The sequence below is a fragment of the Ostrinia furnacalis genome, unplaced genomic scaffold (genome assembly GCF_004193835.3).
Source record: "Ostrinia furnacalis isolate ACB-3 unplaced genomic scaffold, ASM419383v2 OfSCF1404, whole genome shotgun sequence".
Classification (NCBI taxonomy): Eukaryota; Metazoa; Arthropoda; class Insecta; order Lepidoptera; family Crambidae; genus Ostrinia; species Ostrinia furnacalis.
This window is the reverse complement of record NW_021131643.1, coordinates 311,618-332,054: the sequence shown is the minus strand read 5'-3', so window position 1 is coordinate 332,054 and position 20,437 is coordinate 311,618. Positions and strand designations below refer to the sequence as shown.

Below are 20,437 nucleotides of genomic sequence, written 5' to 3'. Positions count from 1 at the left end.
TGTTTTTCTACCACGTTGAAAGTAACAACTTCAATTAAAAAGACTAACATTACACCACGATCTTGATTCATGTAGATAACTATGAAAATGGAAAGTGCTGATTGTCTAGTGTCTTATAAGAAATAAGCAATAAAATTAAATAAAAAAATATTTTTCAAAAACAAACTTATTTATTACGTAATCCATCATCATTGATGACTCACTCACTATCATAAAAAAATCAAAATCTGGTTTGCTTTATACGAATGCTTATTTATGAGCATATATTAAAACCTGTGATGAGCATCTAGCGTAACATCTCACAAAGCACCCGGAAATTGAAATAACACACAAAAGGCCTAATTTGAAACGTATAACTACTTAATAGTGCACTTGAAATACTTAAAAATGTTTCGTAATTTTTAAATAAGGCTGCTTCCTTTCCCACATAAATCTGTCGTTTAAATGCTTCATTTTGTGTTGTAAAAACAAGTGACCAGCAAAACGGTTTTCCGCTACAATGCCGTGCATTGGCATGTATCTCTCGATCATGTATGCACAATCGTCAAGCTGTTTTAATTAAAGGAAGACATCCAAAAGTAACATGAAGGACCACCCGTGGCGGGCGGTTTCTTGCGCCGCAAGTGTATCATGTTGCATCGGGTTTCGTAGGAAGTTTCTGGTGTTTTTTTCCATCATAGACGACGGGAAGGCCATTGATGAAGATGCACGATTGTATGTAGAATCGATAACATCTTTACTCGATTAATTATTATTACGTTAATTAAGAGAATGATGATGTTGTGTGTGATGAATGTCACGAATCCGATAAATTCACGGTCTTCAAGCTTATTTATCTTAAAACATCTAATGACAATAAATATCGAAAAATAAATAAATAAATAAAACCTAATTTCAGAAAGGTACGCAACAAATACAAAAAAATTTACTGGTGTAATTAAATCAATTGGATAACTTTAGACTTACTAGCAGTGCCCAAACTAGGTACCTAATCAAATAACAGAATACTTACAACTCACAAACACCTCTTCTTAAACCATAAAGCTAATCTATTCATTCATATCACTAAAGATGCGATCTAATGTTGAAATCCATAAGTAATATTTTAGCCTTAAATGGGGGACAATCAAATCGTCGGGCACGAGCCATTTCTCCGCGCCCGGCTTACTGGACCATTGTGGTCGGCTATGACAGTAACGAGAAATTTCTGAACGCATAGCTTATCGGCCTGTTACGTTTAGGATTGCCACACGGTACGTAAATAACGGGACTAGCAGATAATTTTTGAAGCTGCTACACAGTCAAGTTGAAGTGATTGTGTGGAGATGACAAAAGGTAAGCTCATTATGACTGAAATAAAATAATAAATAAAAAGTAAAAAAACTAAAACCCAACTACGACAAAAAACGACGCTGAAAAAGTATAAAACAAGATTTTCAGAATACTGAACTGAACAAAGTTGCTAATGTAGTTGCATAGTAATTTTCACGTTTGGAAAGGCGTAGTCACACGTTGTCAAAGTGCTACGGTAGGTAGGTATATGTAACGTGTGACTACGCCTTTCCAAACGTGAAAATTACTATGCAACTACATTAGCAACTTTGTTCAGTTCAGTATTCTGAAAATCTTGTTTTATACTTTTTCAGCGTCGTTTTTTGTCGTAGTTGGGTTTTAGTTTTTTTACTTTTTATTTATTATTTGTACTATTTTGGTGTTAAAGTGAGTAATCAGTAGTAAAGAAGCTATGAACGAAAAGATGTGAATTATATGCAATCAGCCCTTGAATACAGGTAAAGTCACAAGCAAATGCTAGTAATATAATATATTCAAAATGTACAAATAAAGCGCTTTCAAATGATACCAAACACGGCATATTTATCTTAACTTTATTTTTTAACTCTGTATGTTTTGTCAGCTAGAGGGCGCCACATTAGATTTTGTGAAACCCCATATAGCCTATAACCAGCGGACAATTAAGACGCTTCTAATGATATGTCATTTGTCGAATTCTGATAAGTAGTTTAGAAGATACGAGGGAACACATGAACATACATACATACATACATACATACATACATAGCCTGTCAAAATCATAACCCTCCTTTGGCTTTGCCGTAGTCGGGTAATTATAGAAAACACAGTTCTAAAGTTCACAGTTACAAAGTTAATTTGTTCCTTTTTTCATTTACAAGAAAGTACAATAAACAATAGCTTAGTACGAGGGGCTTACGGGACTATTGTATTTGTTATTACACAAATTACTAATAATCTTTAAAAAAAATGTTTTTGACTTTGAAAATTAATTTTGTTTTAGCATACATTTTAAAATGGTTTTTATACTTCATTGGAATATAAAAAATCCTGAAGAAATATTTCGTAATTAGAAAAAAGTCGCTCCTAGTCTCGGCTACAAACAATCTACCAGGATAGTCATGTTTGAAATTAAATTATACAAGAACCAGTCTTTGTCCGGTTTTTTCTCAACGCGTGGTAGCCCTACACGGGCTTTCACTGGGAATACAAAACGCTTATTATAATAACGAGGAGTCAAGTAAAATTATATCGCGATCTTATTCCAGCTTGGAGATCAAAACTGTACATTCAGTGTTTAGGAGCACCGGTTAAGTAACTAAGTAAGCTACGAGGCATGTGGAATTATAGTTAAGTCACGCCTACACAGATATTTAGATAATGATTACTTACTTGGGTCATTCATTCATCAATCGTTATTTTTACAAAAGAAAAATTCGTTTTTAAAATTCAAGTCAGTATACGAGTAGTAGTAGTTGTACAAGTAAATATAATTGTTGCAATTCACGAAGGCTAGTGAGCTTTACATGTCAATGTGTGGTGGCTCGCTGCTGTTCGTTTTTCAAATGTTTTGATAGACATTACACTATCCTATCGTTATGTGCATGTACGTACGTACACACACAAGTAAAGCTCACTCGCCTTCGTGAGTTGCAAGAACTATAACTTGATTTTTTTACATAAAAACTAAAGCTTCGATTGTAGATTTGACAATTTCACCGTGTTTTGAGTTAAAATTAACATTAATGACACTGGACAGATGCCACTTTCTATCTTTGACAGCTTTTTGAAAATCGAACCAGTTTTTAAACCTCCGTAATATCAGTAACTCGATAGGCAAGCTGTACCGCACGCCGGATATTGCAACGCGTAGTACATCCAGCGTCGGCTTTATCGATGTAATCGGTGTGACAACCCTTAATTTAATCATTATTTTATGCGTACCTAATAGGTACTACCTATTTCTAAATGCGGTCTACATTAACTGTACCATATACGGGGTGTCCCAAAATATACCAGAGGTAGATGAGCCTATGACGCATCAAATATGAATAGGTTTAAAAAAAAAACAAACATTTAAAAAAAAACCTTTCTTCTGGTGCAGTCGTGTAATAACTAATATCAGTCATTTGCAAAACTCATCAAACTTTTCTATCGACAATAATAACTAACATTGGTCATATCTGAAAACTCATGAAATGATTCGATTCATTCGATTCGTCTAAAGCCCAGCTACCTTCAGTGTCAGTGTGACGTGCTAATTTTGAGACCTGTATAGCCATATTTAGAATCTGCCTTGTGTTAACGCCCAAAAGTTCAGTGCGTGATGGAGGGTTAATACGGAAACGTTTCAATTACTCTCAATCAGATACCAAGCCTGAAATGCAGATCCATCGCCACACTAAACGGGTGTAGAGCCGTTTTTATATGTTTCCTGCGAGTAATGGATGTCTCTAGTGGCTTAACTACGGAAATAGCTGTTTGCATCTGTCTAGGTGTTTTTATTGTAGCAGGTGTGCGGAACATTCCAGAGTGGTAGTGTTTGAATCAGGGTACTGTTAGGCTGGGCTAGATTAATTGCGGGTTGTGCCCTGGCGCCAGGCTACGTGCCTAACAGAGTAAGATTGAGAAGAATCTTTTGATAACATTTATTGGACTAAGCTTCTTTTACACTAACTGTGTACTTGAGGCTTAATTCGTTATTTTATTGGGAGTTACAGGATTTTATAATACTTGTGCGTGTAATTTTTTTCACAACAAGATAACCTTAATCTACAACTTAATGGACAGAACAGATTTTTTTAAAGATAAATGTCACTGATTTGATCTTCATCAACTGCTGGATAATATAGCTCAGATACTTCAGGGGTTAACGGGAATATTAGTAAATTATACTGTACATTGCAAGTACTGTCAAATGCGTCATAAGGGAATATATCCACTAAGATTGAAGATTTTCTCCGAAAAGATGACAAATCCCCATCATCTAAAGGACATCTAAAAACTTCCCACCACAATGTCACAGATTAACCGTGACGTAGGTCATTACACTACGAAATTAATTCTCACGCAGCCTGCATTTAGATGCTTCGCTACATCACAAAATTAAAAAAGGAATTAACACTCTTATTCCAAATTAAATCTTAACACATTTACCACACGGTTGATTTTGAGTCGCGTTAAAATGGCATTCTGTAACGTATCTTGCACTGATCCATCAAAGATGATACTGCCTTAAAAGTGTAAAGGGACGAAATTGAATTCTGCTGTCGACGCAATAAGGTTTGTAATTGGTTTGAGGATGATTTAGGTATGTATCTCAGTTGGATCGAATCAGCTGTCACTTCACACGGAGCTTTGGACCGTCCGGCTGATGGCTGGATATGTATTTGTATAGAGACGTTAATACGTATTTAACACAATTTTATTGCGTTTATAAACAAACAAGAAAGTTGAGGTGATAAAACGGGACTGCTTCCGAATAAGTGGTTTTGGAAATAAAATTAATTGAAGAGGCTAGTTCTTATATGTTTATTTTATGTTCTAAAACTAAATTAACGTGGAATGTAATGAAATTCAAATTCTTTCTAGGAGGACTTAATGCAATTCTTCATGTGAGTTTACCATCTTTACCAAATACATTTATGCAAATTTTTGTAGTAGTAATAAAATAATCAAATGTAATAAAATACGGTCAGCGGCGAACTGTTAAGAAAAGCATTATAGACTTTTATGTAATAGTAATAGGCGCTATATTGCTACAAAAATATGGTCTTATGATCGCTGTACCTACACGTAAATGCAGCGGATGATGATATCACAAATAACACCAAATCGCCTGTCAGTTTTACTAAAAGCCCGCTGTAAACAAAAAGATGACTTCACACCAACACGAAAGCGAAGGTCGAAACTATATTTGTATTAATAATTTTGAGTTAAGCGACTTGACTGTATGCAATTTTCGCATTTTTATAAAATTGCAACACCACCACCCACAGAGTTTGTGAAACATTACCGAGTATGTTCCAAGAAAAATTGATATTTTAAAGTCACTTTGTCGGCCGTACTTAATTAATTTTGAGAAAATGAGACCAGTGCGTAAGTGTTAATTGTAATAATCCAATCCCATGAAAGTAAATAAGGGTGATTTTGTATGAAATACAAGTTAATTTATGAGCACAATCATACTTATCGTTGACCTATAGAAGCGTATGGCAATATTTTAAACCAAATCACATCCTTATAAATGTATTTTAAAATATCATACAATCAATACTTATTAGGAATCGCGGATATTGGTAAAAACATCCAATTGGTACTAAATAAGATTACAAACGTAACAATAGCAATCTAGGTTATTTACGCAAAATAAAATTTGCAATCAAGAAAAGGCAATGTAATGTAAAACCATTAAAAAATATTTTAAAATTTTGTGCATAAATAACGACTGTCAATATTCACGGTAGTACGGATATATTCAGGGATGTAGATGTAGAGTCTTTAGATAATTAATTAGTCTACAAATAAGTAAATAGGTATCGAAATTGAAGTTAGATAAATAATTACTTACTCGTATACTACACTAAGAATTTCTTAACTGGCCGTGGATGGACACGTGCTAAACTTTTAAGTAACTACAAAGTATAACAAAATAAATAAAGAAGATACCCACCCACCCTACCTGGCCATGCATGGCGATCGAAGCAGCCGGACAAAAACTTAACAGCCATATCATGGCCGCCGAAAAAAGGCAAACAATGAAAGTGAACAATTTTGATGAACCTCTAAACTACGTTTTTGGCGTGCGCGATACTTTTCGCGCTTAATTGGACACCCAAATGAGAAGAGTGCCTCAAATTGGTCGCGCGGCAACCTCAAAGAACCGCTTTTATTTATTGTAAGGGGAAAAAAAGGAAATTAAAACAGATTAGAGTTAAAGTGGCCGCGAAGATTGTTTTAATGGCTCGTTTGGCGTTACGTGAAGTGTAAATAAATCAGTTAAAAGCTTAATATCGGAACGAGTGGGATCAGGCCGATGGTTTATGAACGGGTTGACAGATGAGTTCAGACGAGGATGTTCAAGGAAAATCCAATATCTACTTGATAAGAGTATCACTTTTTACATGGGGTGAAAAACTGTCTTACTTTTACTGTAATCAATTTATGAAATTTAATCTCTTTAATAAGTTAGATAGATCAGAACTAGTTAGTTCCAATTGTACGAACAAAAGATTTTCTTAGAACTTCGCCTAAAAAAAACCAAAAGTTTTATACTCGACATTATAATGTAGAGTAAGGCAAAAAAAGTATTTCTTGATACTTTTTCTACATCATCATTAATACACATCAATCAGCTTAATAAAATTACACCTTCAATTCTATATAACAAGAAAAAATCGCTTAACACATTACTTCACAGTCCGTTTCTTGCGCCACGCAATATCTTATTCAAACGTGCGTCACTCTTACAATCTTCACTATCACTCCTCAATCTCTCTTGCTCCTCGCGACCTCTGCTATCAGCTACCGTAAGCACGACTTCGGTATCATCGTTCAAATCAAATTAAGCCTTCACATCAATTAATTAAAATTCAGTTTCGTCTGCTATATTTTTATCTGTCGGAACATTACAAGCATTAGTAAATTAACATGTTAAATAGCTGTCTGCTTCTATTGGCATTTTATTATTTAATAATCGTTGTAATAAAAGATTTACTTATGTTCATAATTTGATTTTTTTGCTTGCATTGTATTTCAAGAAATACTCGTACGTATCATTTTGACATTTCGTGGAAACAATATAATGTCAAATTGTTCGATACAACTCTTCAAGCTATATCTAAACCTATTGTTTGTCATAAAGGTAATAAATAGTCCAGTCTAGACTTAGGACATGGCCTAGACGGAAAGTTGTCTAGATCTGACTGTTATTGATTAGATGCACCAATCCTGTTAGTGCAAGATAAATCTAATTTCCATACAATCGAATTTTCGAATTCGCATTCGTTGTTGAAATGACATTTAAAACAAGTATTGATGTCATTATAAGAAGTAATTGATGCAACGGTAGAACTTGGCATATATTTAAAAGAAAGTCCTTGTTTAAAATTCTAAGTGCATAAAAATTCCACTACATACAGTGTTTAAGGTTTCTAGGAGGCCCAAGCAGTCTGTGTCAATATTTGTAACCGACTGTCTACCAGATCCAATCCAAACAATAGCATATTGAGGGTCAGTCATTCAGGTTAACCCCTGAGAGCTCCTATGTCCAAATAAAAGTGGAAATGTTCAGTTTGCTGGCCTTAAAAAAATAACCCAGGATCCTGGCAGTGAGAGTCTTTTAGAGGCCATTATCATTAGAACAAAACCCTTAAATCTTCGAACATCATTTATATAACATCCCCGTCATAGCGATTACGATCGCCATCAGCGATACAAAGTACTTTGGGAAGTCGCAAATATTCAGTTCGATATTTCGCAACAAAAATCATCAGTCCGAACCCATTAAGCTAATGAATGGTGAATATGGAGTAACATCCTGTGGACGTAGGAAGCCAGACCAGTTTCTGAGTAATGGTAAAGATGAGACCAACACAAATCGATCAGCCAACGGAATTTTACCTTTAAAACCCCTACGCACGATTGAAATTCGACCAAAATGCTTTGCATCCAGAAAAGTACAAGGGCGATTTTAATGTACCCCTTTTTTGTGTGGACAGAGAGGTCAGTAATGAGCACTCGAAGGTATTTTTTATGTACGACAAACGCAAATAGAACTGCCAACAGATTCATTTTATGCGAATAATAAAAAACAATTCTTATTAATTACACAGTAGGTAAATAAGTTTTATCACTCGGCAGAGTACAAAGTAATTCATTTCACAAGGAAGTGGATAAAGAACTAGTTATCTTTATAAATATGCCTTCTTTTGTATGCAGCAAAACACTGGTCAAATGCGTCTTTTATTTTGCGAGTTTTATCGAATCAATTACTGTTGTATGTAAATAAAAATCTACTTGTTAGCTCCCTCAACTACCTCAATTTATTTAACAAAACATATTTAAACTTCCTACAATTTTACTATCCAACAAGATCCTGAACAAATTACCTATGAATTTTAAAGGGGTTCCCGTTTTTGCTGTAATTATATTATCATGTAAACAAAACACTACAGTGCATAAAACAATCAAACAATTTCTACCTGTAAAAAGATGTAAAAAAAAATCGTACATTAATTATCACTATTATACGCTTCTTTCTCATGCATGTTTTAGGTTTTCACCCAACTAAGTATAGCGTAGTGTTGTTCCTATTGTTGCATTACATTAGGAATATTGAAGAAATGCTACCGCTGCCCTCACGATTCTCGCCTCCTTATTATGTGCATGAATAATTTGTTTCTATTAGTGATTTATGTATGATAAAGGCCTCGGAATGCACGATATCATATCTCAGATGATCTATGTGCATGTTCGGTGCCGGCTATGTACGGGATATGTCCCATTTGTATTGTCCAACAAGGTCTTACTACATAACTTGTACTGTACCAATTGATTTAATACTAATAATAAACTTTGCGTCAATATTTATACAAAAAATAATGTGTTTTCTATTTTGTTTTCAGGTAAATAAAACCAAAGATCTACTCATCGACTGATAACTACTTAAAGTTGTAAGTTTTAAACTGAATGAAAGCTGACAGATGTTATAGTTTGCACTATTTTTCCTTGTGACTATCACGAACATCTCCTATATAACATGACACCTATAACAATAATTTTTTTTCGTGACCTTATATTTTTTGTATAAACTGTTTCTCCACACTATTTATTTGTTCCGAAAATAAAGTTTATTCAGTTAACAAGTTTAAACAATAAAAAATATAACACTGGCGGAAACTATTACCATATCTCCAGCCTACTAAAGAAAACATTTCGCGTACGCTCCATAGTAATTTATCTTTTATTTTTTTATCATTCGGACTCCCGAGTTACACAATGGCAATGACAAATAAATTTGTCAGCGCACTGGCCGCAAAAACTGGTGCGCTATAACACGGCACACACTTAATGCTACCGGACGATAATATGGCCCGTTCGTGCCAGATGGCCACCGCGTACTCAGAATGTCAACGGTAACGCCAGAAAAAAAAGTTTGTTTTTGAAAATGGAACGGAGTAAGCTGCCAGGTTTTTTACTCGAAAATTTGCTGGGTATATTTATTATTATTATCAATTTAAATTTCGAAAATGGAACAATGTAGAGCGCTTTATAATCTTGGGGGATATACATTCGATTGAAATCTGTATGGAAATAGCGGTTCAAATTATGTATGGATTCATTTTTTTTTTTACTAATTTAAATAATTTTCGTTTATAAGAAAAATGAGGCCAAAATTGGTTTTTACCTAGAAGCAGTACGGAAGCTCTACGCTTGTTTTATATTTGAATCTGGGGGCACGGCAGTGCCCCCACCAAGTCGAGCACGGCCGTACCATCCTTTTCTCGAAGCAATTCAGGCCATTTTCGACCGCCTGTAACTTCGTTCTGGATAAAACTAGAAGGCTGAATTTTCATTAGCTATGCAGGCATTGTAAAGACACGGTATATTTCAAATTTCATTCAATTTGAACCAGTAGTTTAAGAATTATAACGGGTCAAAGTTACTTAATTTTGTCACTCACTGACTCACTGACTCACTGACTCACTGACTCACCGATCATCAAAACTCTAAGGCACTTCTAGCAGACCTAGAAGCTTCAAATTTGGAATATAAGTAGTGTTTGGTGTATGAATCAAGGAAAAACTAAAATATTTGGGGGCACGGTAGTGCAACCGCCAAGTCGAGTAAAATTTTTCAATTTCGGTCCAGTTTTCTAGATACATAACTGCTGTCTACAAAATACAAAAAGAAATGAGATCCCATCAAAAACAATACTTGTCAAAAAAACCAAGTCTCGCAACTCAGTTGTTCTACGGTAAAAAGTTGTGAGATCCATGTAATACCAAGTCCAGGCCAGGAAATCTTTAACGTTTTACATAAATATATTGACTTGGCCATCGCATACAATCCTTTCCTTTTCAATGCTTCTTTTAGTTATATTAATAGATTGTAGTCATAATACATACTCGTATACATGGATGATTGTGTTATACTTTCATTATAATACTTAGTGGAATAACTGCTTTCAAAACGTGAATTAGAACTGGCCCCATAGCAGACATTTTCCTACATCTAAAGGCCTTTTAAAATATATATTGGTTATGGCTATTGGAGCGGGTACCACTTTCCATACATTTTTGCCCATCATCCTTTAGTGGAAACATGTTTAGTTAGAAAATTAGTTAAACACCTTAATCTCTAATTACTTGCATTTAACACATTGAACTCCTTAGGCGCCACGGGGCCTCAAACAAATATTTTTATTGTACAATTTTTCTTAACATTTAAACTCAAATAATAAAAAGCTACGTCTTTTAACCAGACCGTACATTAAGTCGGTTAACATTAGCAATAAAATTCTGATGATTCTTCGAGCGGCGCGCGCGCAGCCATGATCTACGTACTTCCTTATAACCGTCACTCTGCAAAAACGCCGATTACAGTGACTAACTTGTTTTCCATGAAAAAGTCGCAGTTCTGGTGACTTTCCCGAGTTTTTTATTGTAAGTTTTTGCACTTCAAGTGTAATTTACACTTATTTAATTGGATGAGTCATTTTCTTCTTATACTAAAAAAGGAACTACAGGATAATGACATTAGGAAAAAAATAGAGAAGGGACTGATTTATTGAGTTCGATCGAGACAATTTCTTTTTTCGATATAAAGCAAATTAACATTTTTAAAATTATTATTAATATTATGCCAGCCTTCTAAACTTTTTTTAATAAATTTGTTTTCATAAAAAGTAATTAACTTTATTCAGTTTTAGTAAGTAAGGACACTGATGCCCGTTTTCACCATCAATTCCTAATTTTTAAGTGACCCCTTTGAAAACAAAATGTATGTTAAGTGTTACCATAGGGGTCATTTAAAAATTAGGGATTGGTGGTGAAAATGGGCATGAAATTCTTAATCCTCAAAAAATATCAGCCACAAAAGAACATCGCACTCCGCTTGATATTTTCAAATTGCCCAATAACGTTTACATCATCAATAAACTTTTAATTTACCAAATAAATACTTCAAAAAACAAATTGGGACATGCATAAGGATGAAACCTCGTCCTGGCAATAAAACAGTTTGCATAACCTCAGAAATCACTTTCGAAAGGTATAAAAGATACATAAAAAGTGAATCCCACCCTTCTCTTTACCACTGTCGTAAAGGCATAAGCACAAAATCTGATACATTGATAATGTTTATTTTTGTGTTTGATTTATTATGAGGTGTAAAAGATGTCCCGTTACTAATCAGAGCTGAAAATCAGTGTTCTGCTCATTTAAGAGCAGTGTCTACACTGAGCTCTCTGCTTTTTTGCATCGCTGCGGCACACTTATACCTTAGCGCAGGATTTTCTTTTTTACTCTTTGTAATAAACTATAATATCCTTCCTACTACTCCTGTGTTTATTAATCTTACTTTTTGCTTCTTGTGTGTCAATGTGTTTTGCAAATAAACCATATATCTTTCTGTCTAATCATTTTTTACTTAAAATATCTATAAAAAAAATAAAAGCGGCCCGTAACTCAACGTAACATTATGTTTCATTCACAATATAAAGCACGATGTTGCTGCCTACATTGAAATATGGAAGGAAAAAAGAAATCATTGATCAGGTAAACGTAACAGTATTCTGCCCTAAAACAAACCTCATTTCATCTACAAAAAAGAAGATTACGTCAATATTTATACACTACCAGCACGGATAATTACACCTACTCGTAAACAGTAAAATGTTGACTCATTTGGCTACAAACAAAAGCAAAAATCTGAATGTCGTCACAATCTACATATGGGTACGTAATGACGACAGCGTATCATACTAAATACAGTAGCGTCTTATCTCGTTGCAATACAGGCTATTTTGTAACAAAAATGTATAATCTGATGTGCTGTCGTCTGTACAATCGCGAGCAAATAAACCAGACCCAAATTGTTATTCGGTTCGACGGAGTCCAACGTCTTAATTATTGTTATTTCGCTCGACCCACCATTCGTAGCAGGTAATTGCAGGTTGTGTCTAGGGATGTACCGGTAAAAATATGGCAGCTGCATCTACCGGTACACTTACCGGTTTTTGTAGAGCATTGTCGGTAGCGATACTTGTAATGAATCTAAATTCCATCAATCTTTAATTAAGCACAACTTTTTGGTAAAAGTCAGTCTCAGTAGGAATATCTAGAGGCGTACTTTCTTCAGCGTGTCTCATATAGAGAACGATATTATCTCCTGATTAACCTTAATTAACTGGTTCTCTGTAAAAATACACGTTTTTAATTTACGTGTTTTTAATTATTTTAAAATTAAGTTTGATGAGAAAAAACGGCGCTTTGAGAAGTAAAGTTGAAACGGTCCAAAAGTAATACCGATATTCCGAACCGGTTCCATACCGGTATTCATCACATCCTTATCTGTATCATCTATAATTTTCATAGAACCATAATATTTTGTATAAACGAGCCCGTCGATTTTTTGGAACGGCCTTGCCAGTTGTTACTTAACATTGATGTCTTAAACAGCTCTCATCAAAGAAAGTTGCGTAAGTTCTAATGGAATGAATCATCTTAAAAATAATGGATTTTTAATAATCGCTACTTTTGAACGACGCTGTTATTATTTTGTACGCGTTTTCACAACGATCCGGTATTCAATGGAAAAGTTGCTCTCCATGTCTCATTTTACCTCTAAGTCTCGTATGATTCAATTGGAATAAAATTAGGGGCAGGAGGATTACGTCTGAACGTATTTAAATACATCTTATCATAAACTAAGCACAGCTGTAGCAGCAGACACCTAGTAGAAACAAAATGTTAACTATACTTTTATTTAAGATGTGGAGGATCAAAACTAACTTCTGGCACCATTTTTAGAATGGGCATATGGACTCTATGTGAGTAAAATAGTATCATGCCATCTCATGCGCTACTCTAAACTCTATCACTCTTAATCAACGATAATATTAGTAATCCTACTTTCTTGTACATTTTTAAACCAGTTTATCTACGTCATCACCATAATATGGTAGTATAGTTTATTTATATAGTTACTTTTTGTTTTGTTTTTCATAATTTTGACGAATTTCAATATTGGTCACGGGCATCATCAGTTCAATGGTCACTGAGTGATGATGGCACTTCTTATGTCATATCCGTCGGATAAGAAATCTGATCCCAATTATGATGGCTTGATAAATATTAATGAATTAACTTAATGACCAATTATTTGATGATAATACCCATCGGATGATGTGACATTTTACCGTGTGAAACTATTAAACAAATTAACCTTGAATAGATAGGCAAGTTAATTGTCAAAGAACATAAAACATTTAATTAGATTTCCCATCAAAATCTAAACGGAAGATGTACAGTAGGCTTTCTTTGAGAAGTTTTTTGCCGAACAAATGTGTTTGTGCTCAGTAGCTTCAATAATGGCACGCGTAATAATTTACGCTTGGGTATTAAGGACGTGTTGGATTAAAATACTAGTAATATATACACCCTAGGGGACACATGAAGACAAGCAATTGTTTTCTATTTTATTTTGTTTTGCTGGAGGGGGACTAATACTAAAATTTAATTTATTTGTGTTTTTCTTCGTTCGCTTTTTCTTTGGATTACTTTGAAATTGTACAGGGTTTATAAATGCGTGGTGCGAGTCAAGCAAGTCTGCTGCGTATACTTTTGTTGCGTCACAAATTATACACTAAAGTTAAACAATACTTATTCTACGGCCTAATAAATTAATTGACATCGCGCTCTGACCAACGGTGGACCGTATACCCACGACATACAGACCTAGTTAGCTTGACATGCTTGCCGTTACCAAATTAATTTAACTGGGTAATAACTCTAAAACTGAACTGATAAGCACAAAAGTTTGAATAGGCCAGTCAAATATTTAGGCAATTTATTGAAACCTGTTTTATTGGTATTTAACTGAATGTGTTATCTATTAACCTTTTTATATTATTGAAGGCCTTATCATACGGAACCTTATACCTCAAATACAGGTTGAATGTGTCGTAGCTATCAATCTTACGGGCCGATTAAAATGGGGGGCAACAATTGCTTTGTATCTTTGTATGACAGAATCATCGCCTATTGTATTCAATATCTCAACGCGTGAGACACACAGACAAGCAGGTTGAGGAACAAATATTTTTGAGATAGTAATGATGAATGGCTATCTTTGATAATAATATTTTAAATTTTAAAAGCTTTCTGATGTTACACAATTAAGTAGGGCCAATTATATCGGTGTACTTGATCATTAACTTTCATTAGTAAGTTCCATTTTTTTCTATTAGGCTCTTTAAATGTCAGTAAGCGAGTGCTATCCAAATTGAAAAGTTTGATGTTGAATAAGAAAACTTTTAAAAAAGTACTTCCTATAATATTGTAAGTACGTAAATCAAAATTATATCATACATGAATAAATCTAATACGAAAACAAAACTATAAGATTCTTTATTCATTACATTAATACTAAGTAATTAGTTTGTGACTTGAAGTATCTAACAAGCTTTAGTGTAATTTACTAAAACCAAAAACCATTATCCTAAATATGATTTATAACAATTTAACAGGTTTTAAATATTAATAGGACATTTATTGCAAATCCATTAACATCTATTTATTATACTGTATTGAATTAATACGCAATAATATACAATCAAATTTTAATCAACTGCTAAGACAACATAATTGCGTGTTCTTATTTAAATGAAATTTAAAGAAAATTGAGGTATATCGTTTTACTACACTTTTAATTGCCAAACTATTAACGTGAGGCGTGTTTATAGCTCTACCGTATCGAATTTCGATATGTTTTTATGCTACCTTACATTAAAAATAATTAGATAGACACTTGATTTCGTCTGTGTTAATTTTAGAGTTGATTTATAAACGCAGAAGCTTCTGGACTAATAGAAGCATCAAGTATAATTAAGTGGATTGAAAGCCAATTTATTTTGATTAAATCTGCTTCGACTTTAGTCTGTTTTACGTTAATTAAAATTAGAAACATGGAATTATTATATGTTTTTGAAATGTTTTTTTTATTGAATCTGTTTTTTTTTAAACATTATTAGTAATTTGTTATTGCGCAAATAACTTGTAGTCCCGTTAGTCCCTCATACTAAGCTAAATATGTTTGTTAATTATCCTGCTTTCGCCTCCGAGATTTATTTTACCGTGTAGTACCCCTGTACGACAAGCCAATCCGCACACAATATTCAGCGTAGTAGTAGTAAAAAACAAAAGAGCGGGCAACCCCACCCCTACCACGCTGTGGGCTCGGTGTCCGAGCGGTCTCATTCCTTTGTGCGCACGCGCAACGACCGCACGCAGTATAAGAAAAATGCTTAAGTGACGTCACCAGGACGTTTTTACCGACAAAAAACGTAATTATTTTAAGTTGTGCAGTGTAGTGACGAGAATTAGACCCAACACAAGGTTGGTTGTAACAACTATTTTGTGTAAATCTCTTCGGCGAAAACAGGATAATTCAGATCGAACTTCACTTGGTAAGTTCGTTTGATCATCTAATTATTTAAAAAATATATTTTTAGCAAAATTTTTTAATAAGTCGTCTGATCTTCCAGTCTGTATACTCGCTGACATTGGTCGAGATTCTCAATAGGTGTACCAATGATGTAGTCCCAAATTGTTTATGGTTTTGTTTCACGATGGATCGCAATCATGCGCAGGTCATGATATGAAAACATCTATCTTGTTATGCAAAACCATCATCATGTTACACAACAGTCATCACTGCATGGTTATTGGAACTCGTATGTGTAACTCAATTGTTTTGATCAAGACGTTATGTTCTTTGTGAGGTGGAAGGTCGCTTCTTCTACTCGATTATGTGTCTAACTTGAATGATAGTAAGATATGAATAAAGTATTATGGCTTTAACTAGTAACTGTACTGAAGCTCTACCATGAAATGTCAATTTAATTAATCCGGCGCTATCCAGAAACCTAGCCAGAATTCTTTAATGAGTATAAAGAAGACCAATAGACTCTATTTAAAGTTATAAAATTTCATCAAAACTCCACAAAATAAGCTAATAAGCTACTTATCTCTATTTTATTTTTGTACCTAACTCTAATTATAATGCGGGGTTTTCTAACACAAATTTTAATAGACTTGTGTTTTACTTCAAAGAAAATTCTAATCGAAACCCTGTCAAAAAGTCAAACCTGATACTGAATAAAACAATTTTTTATTTGTAATTGTGAAAACAAAAGGTCAGCTGATAATCTCTAATTTAATTAACCACCTGTGTATTCAAAGAGCATGCGCCATACGGTCATTCAGCATGTAATGTTCACAAAACGCGCTATAAACCGTGCGCCCGCGCCGACTCGTAAAGTGGCAAATCGATTCTATGCCTATAAAGAAATGTTCTAGCTATGCGAATATTATACAGTACGCAAATAGTATAAATAGGTATTTTATAAGGTAGATAGATTTTTGTTATTTAAGCTTTGCATCTTCGCAAAAGCTTCGTTAAATATTTTTCTTAGTGAAAAAGTGACTCTATATCGTTCGTTCCTCCGTTTCAGCCAGATGACGTCTAGGTACTGCTGGACAAAGGCCTCCCCCAAGGATTTTTGTAATGACTGGTCCTGCTCTGCCCGTATCCAGGTTTTTCCAGGGCCCGGATCGTCGGTCCACCTAATGGGGGGCCTGCTCTCTATAACGTTGAAATTACTGAATGAAATTGAGATATTAAGAATTTCACAACATAATATTGTAAAAAAATACTATTTTCCCGTCTCTTCACGATATAAAGTTGCGGATGGCGTCATCTTTATAGCGATGGTTTATTTTTCAAGACGATTCTGAAATGACGTAAATTGTGGTCGTATTTACGATGAAATTCAATTCACTTTATTTTAAAGTCGAAAAAACTTTATTACCTCTCAGCAGGGACCAATTACGCTACATTTGTGCCTTACATTTTATGATGACAAAAAGATGGCCGATCCAATTGCAATCGCCTTTCAAATGTTTCATTGTGATTGCCGATTTGATTACTCGAATGGAGAAAATGTAAAACCTAAAATTCTAAATTTTAGAATAGTCACGAAATGTGCCTAATGTTTTAGAAAGTGTAGATGTAGAATATTTAGATTGTCAGACAATTTTAAGCCATTACATACATAAAAAAACACACACACTTAAAATTGAAATATTTTCTCGACCTACAGACCATCCCTAAATTAAAAAAAAGTTCGTAACATCACTTTGGGAATATACCTTATTTAGAAGTTAATAAAACTGGTCGTTAACGTTTAAATTATAGCGGCATGGCATTACCTCAACATTAAAAGTGTAGCAGTCACGTAATATCGCTATATTGGTATGATATCGTTTAAGGCCCAAGAAATGTATGAGGGCAATAAAATAATAAATAAAGTTTCTCTCGGCAATGAATCACCTATTTACGCGGGCTCGAGCAACAATGCAGGGCTAGTGAACATTTGGCAATGGTTCAGAGATCACGCAATTAATTCTATGGCCGATTTCGAGAATCGGATCTGCAGCTACGTCACGATGCGACTAATTCACCGCGAATTTCGCAATGACACCATGAAATAATTGCTCGCGAGCAACTTTTGTCGTAACCGAACAATATTTGGTGACGTCGAAAGTTGCGCAACTCTGAATCAGATGGCGATGAAATTAACTTCTCGCAACTCCGTCTTATTATTTGTTAACAACCATTATTAGTGTTTCGTCAAGCACCGTCATTAAAGGCAAACAAGCCTCTTTATTTGCCATCAAATCCTGCAGATATCTTTTATTAAGGTCGCTGATTAGTGTGTTTTCTTTTGCAGTGCAACAACAACGCCGCCAAGCTGTCTACCGCAAATGAGATTATACCCAGTCACCACGTCCAAGCGCTAATAGGTAAGTAAGTATTTTTAAGCAGATATTTTAAATATTGACTAATGTCAATTAATCGCAGAATTAAAGAGATAAGAAAGTCCTTTGACATTTTTTTTAAAGATTATTATTAGCAATTTTTTGTTATTTGTACTGCAACCTTCATGTTGCTGAAGTTAATTATACTGTCTTAGGTAAATCAAATATCGTTATTCTTTTACCGTGCCCATTAGTTAAACCTTCTCAATCTCTTCGTACTATTTAGGCGTTCCTAGGTTATTTAAAAATAAATATTACGTCTCCATTAGATAGTAAAATTCTTCTTAGCGCCTCATGATTTAGAAGACAATAGGTACTGTAGCAACAAAATGGTTTTGATGATGAGCTTATGAGAATGAAGAGTAAGATTTAAAATATAACAAATGTTTATCAAAACGTGTTTTATTATTATTTTGACTACTAGTTCTTTTCCGAACTGAAACTCAATTTATCACCATGGCAAAGTATTTCAAGTCAACTTTTGATATTCCAGACACATTTCTAGATGAGCATTATCTCTTTAACATAAAGCCTACTTTCCAACAGGTTTGGTGTACGTTACAAATTACTCGAAAATATTCCGCTAATGCAACACAGTTTCAGCGTGGCATAAAGGGCGATCGGCAAACGTTATAATAGCTACCAGGCCTTATTATAATAAACGTGGCGGGCCGGCGGGCGGAACACGGCTTGACCCCGGGCTGCGATTAGCTGGCTACCAGTGGAAATACCTCGTTGTAGTACCTAAGAACATGATGCGGACTTAGATTCACTGGATATGGAACCTATTTTTTTTAGTAAACTCCGTTTAAGAATCAGCCGATACCTATCTTAGGCTGGGTTGCACCATCTTACTTTGACTTTAAAAAACGTCAAAAATCTGTCAAACTCCATACAAAAAGCACCGGTTTTTATTATAGTTACGGTTAAAGTAAGTTGGTGCAGCTCAGCCTTATACTTTTGGATGTGTTGGACCACACACCAAGAAATACACCGGCCTTCAATTAGTTGGCTACTAGTAGAAAACTGCCTCACCGTAATGAACTTTTGTAGATACATAATAGGTACACAAAATACATAATTCTACAAATTGTAATACTACTAACGTGTGGTTTTTAATCTATCCGCTCCAGATCAAATTCACCCCAGACCATAATTAAATTAAACATAGAAATTAACATTCGAGCTTTACATTAGAACATAAACAAAAATGACTGGCTTTTTTCATCCAAACACTACCTGCTTTAATGTGTCCTTGAGGCAGTCGCTTCAGCGATCAGGGGTCGACCTGTCCTACATACGTTTTCCAAGGCTTGGCCTTTTGGAGTCAACTCTTGCTGAGCTCTAGGAATATAAAAATATCTTTATTTACCTGCTTCAAATAAGTCGAATATTACCTTAAAGTTTGGATTGGGCTACTTCAATTATTTTTCTTACATGTCCGCACACCGTCGGCGACTGTACACAGGCGCTCGCACGCATTACATGCGCGATATAATCGCGTAGCAAATGACCAGGAGAAATTTTCGCATCCGAAACATTTTCCAACCTCGATCCATGTAAATTAGACTGCATTATACGGTCCCATCGCCATATTGAGAGAAACGTTTCCATAAAATGAGCAGGGAAAAACAGTAATTGCGAAGGCTCGGCGAGTTATCGAGATATCTACCACCGATTTTCATTTGTTTCACTTTAATTCTGAAAATATGATTACATTTTTTTTACAATCGCTAGTGTCTAGAAGGTTTTCTTTTTTAATCACAACGAGGATAAGAAGAAAGCCTGTATCTCACCTGATGGAAAGTGATGATCAGACCGAAGTTCGAAGTGAGCTTCACCCGGAGTCCTCAACCATAGAGGAACTGGCGAGGCGAACTCAACTAGAGGACTGAATTCTAGTAAGTTCCGAGAAGCTTTAATTCAACTTAAAATGCAAATGAAAATAAAATTAAATATACGAATACATACTGTAAAATATGTATCATTTTTGCTGATTTTAATAAGAAATTACAGACGTAATT

The 20,437-nt window shown here is 34.5% G+C and overlaps 1 protein-coding gene across 2 annotated transcripts in view; it reads left to right on the top strand.

Moving 5' to 3' along the window:
* The window catches only part of LOC114352561 (transcription factor hamlet), a 143,176-nt gene that overhangs the window by 37,170 nt on the left and 85,569 nt on the right, over positions 1-20,437 (top strand). For both annotated transcript variants that reach the window (XM_028304192.1, XM_028304193.1), the window contains exon 2: positions 18,326-18,398. The gene's annotated coding sequence lies outside the window, so the exon portion shown is untranslated. The remainder of the gene's footprint in view (positions 1-18,325; positions 18,399-20,437) is intronic.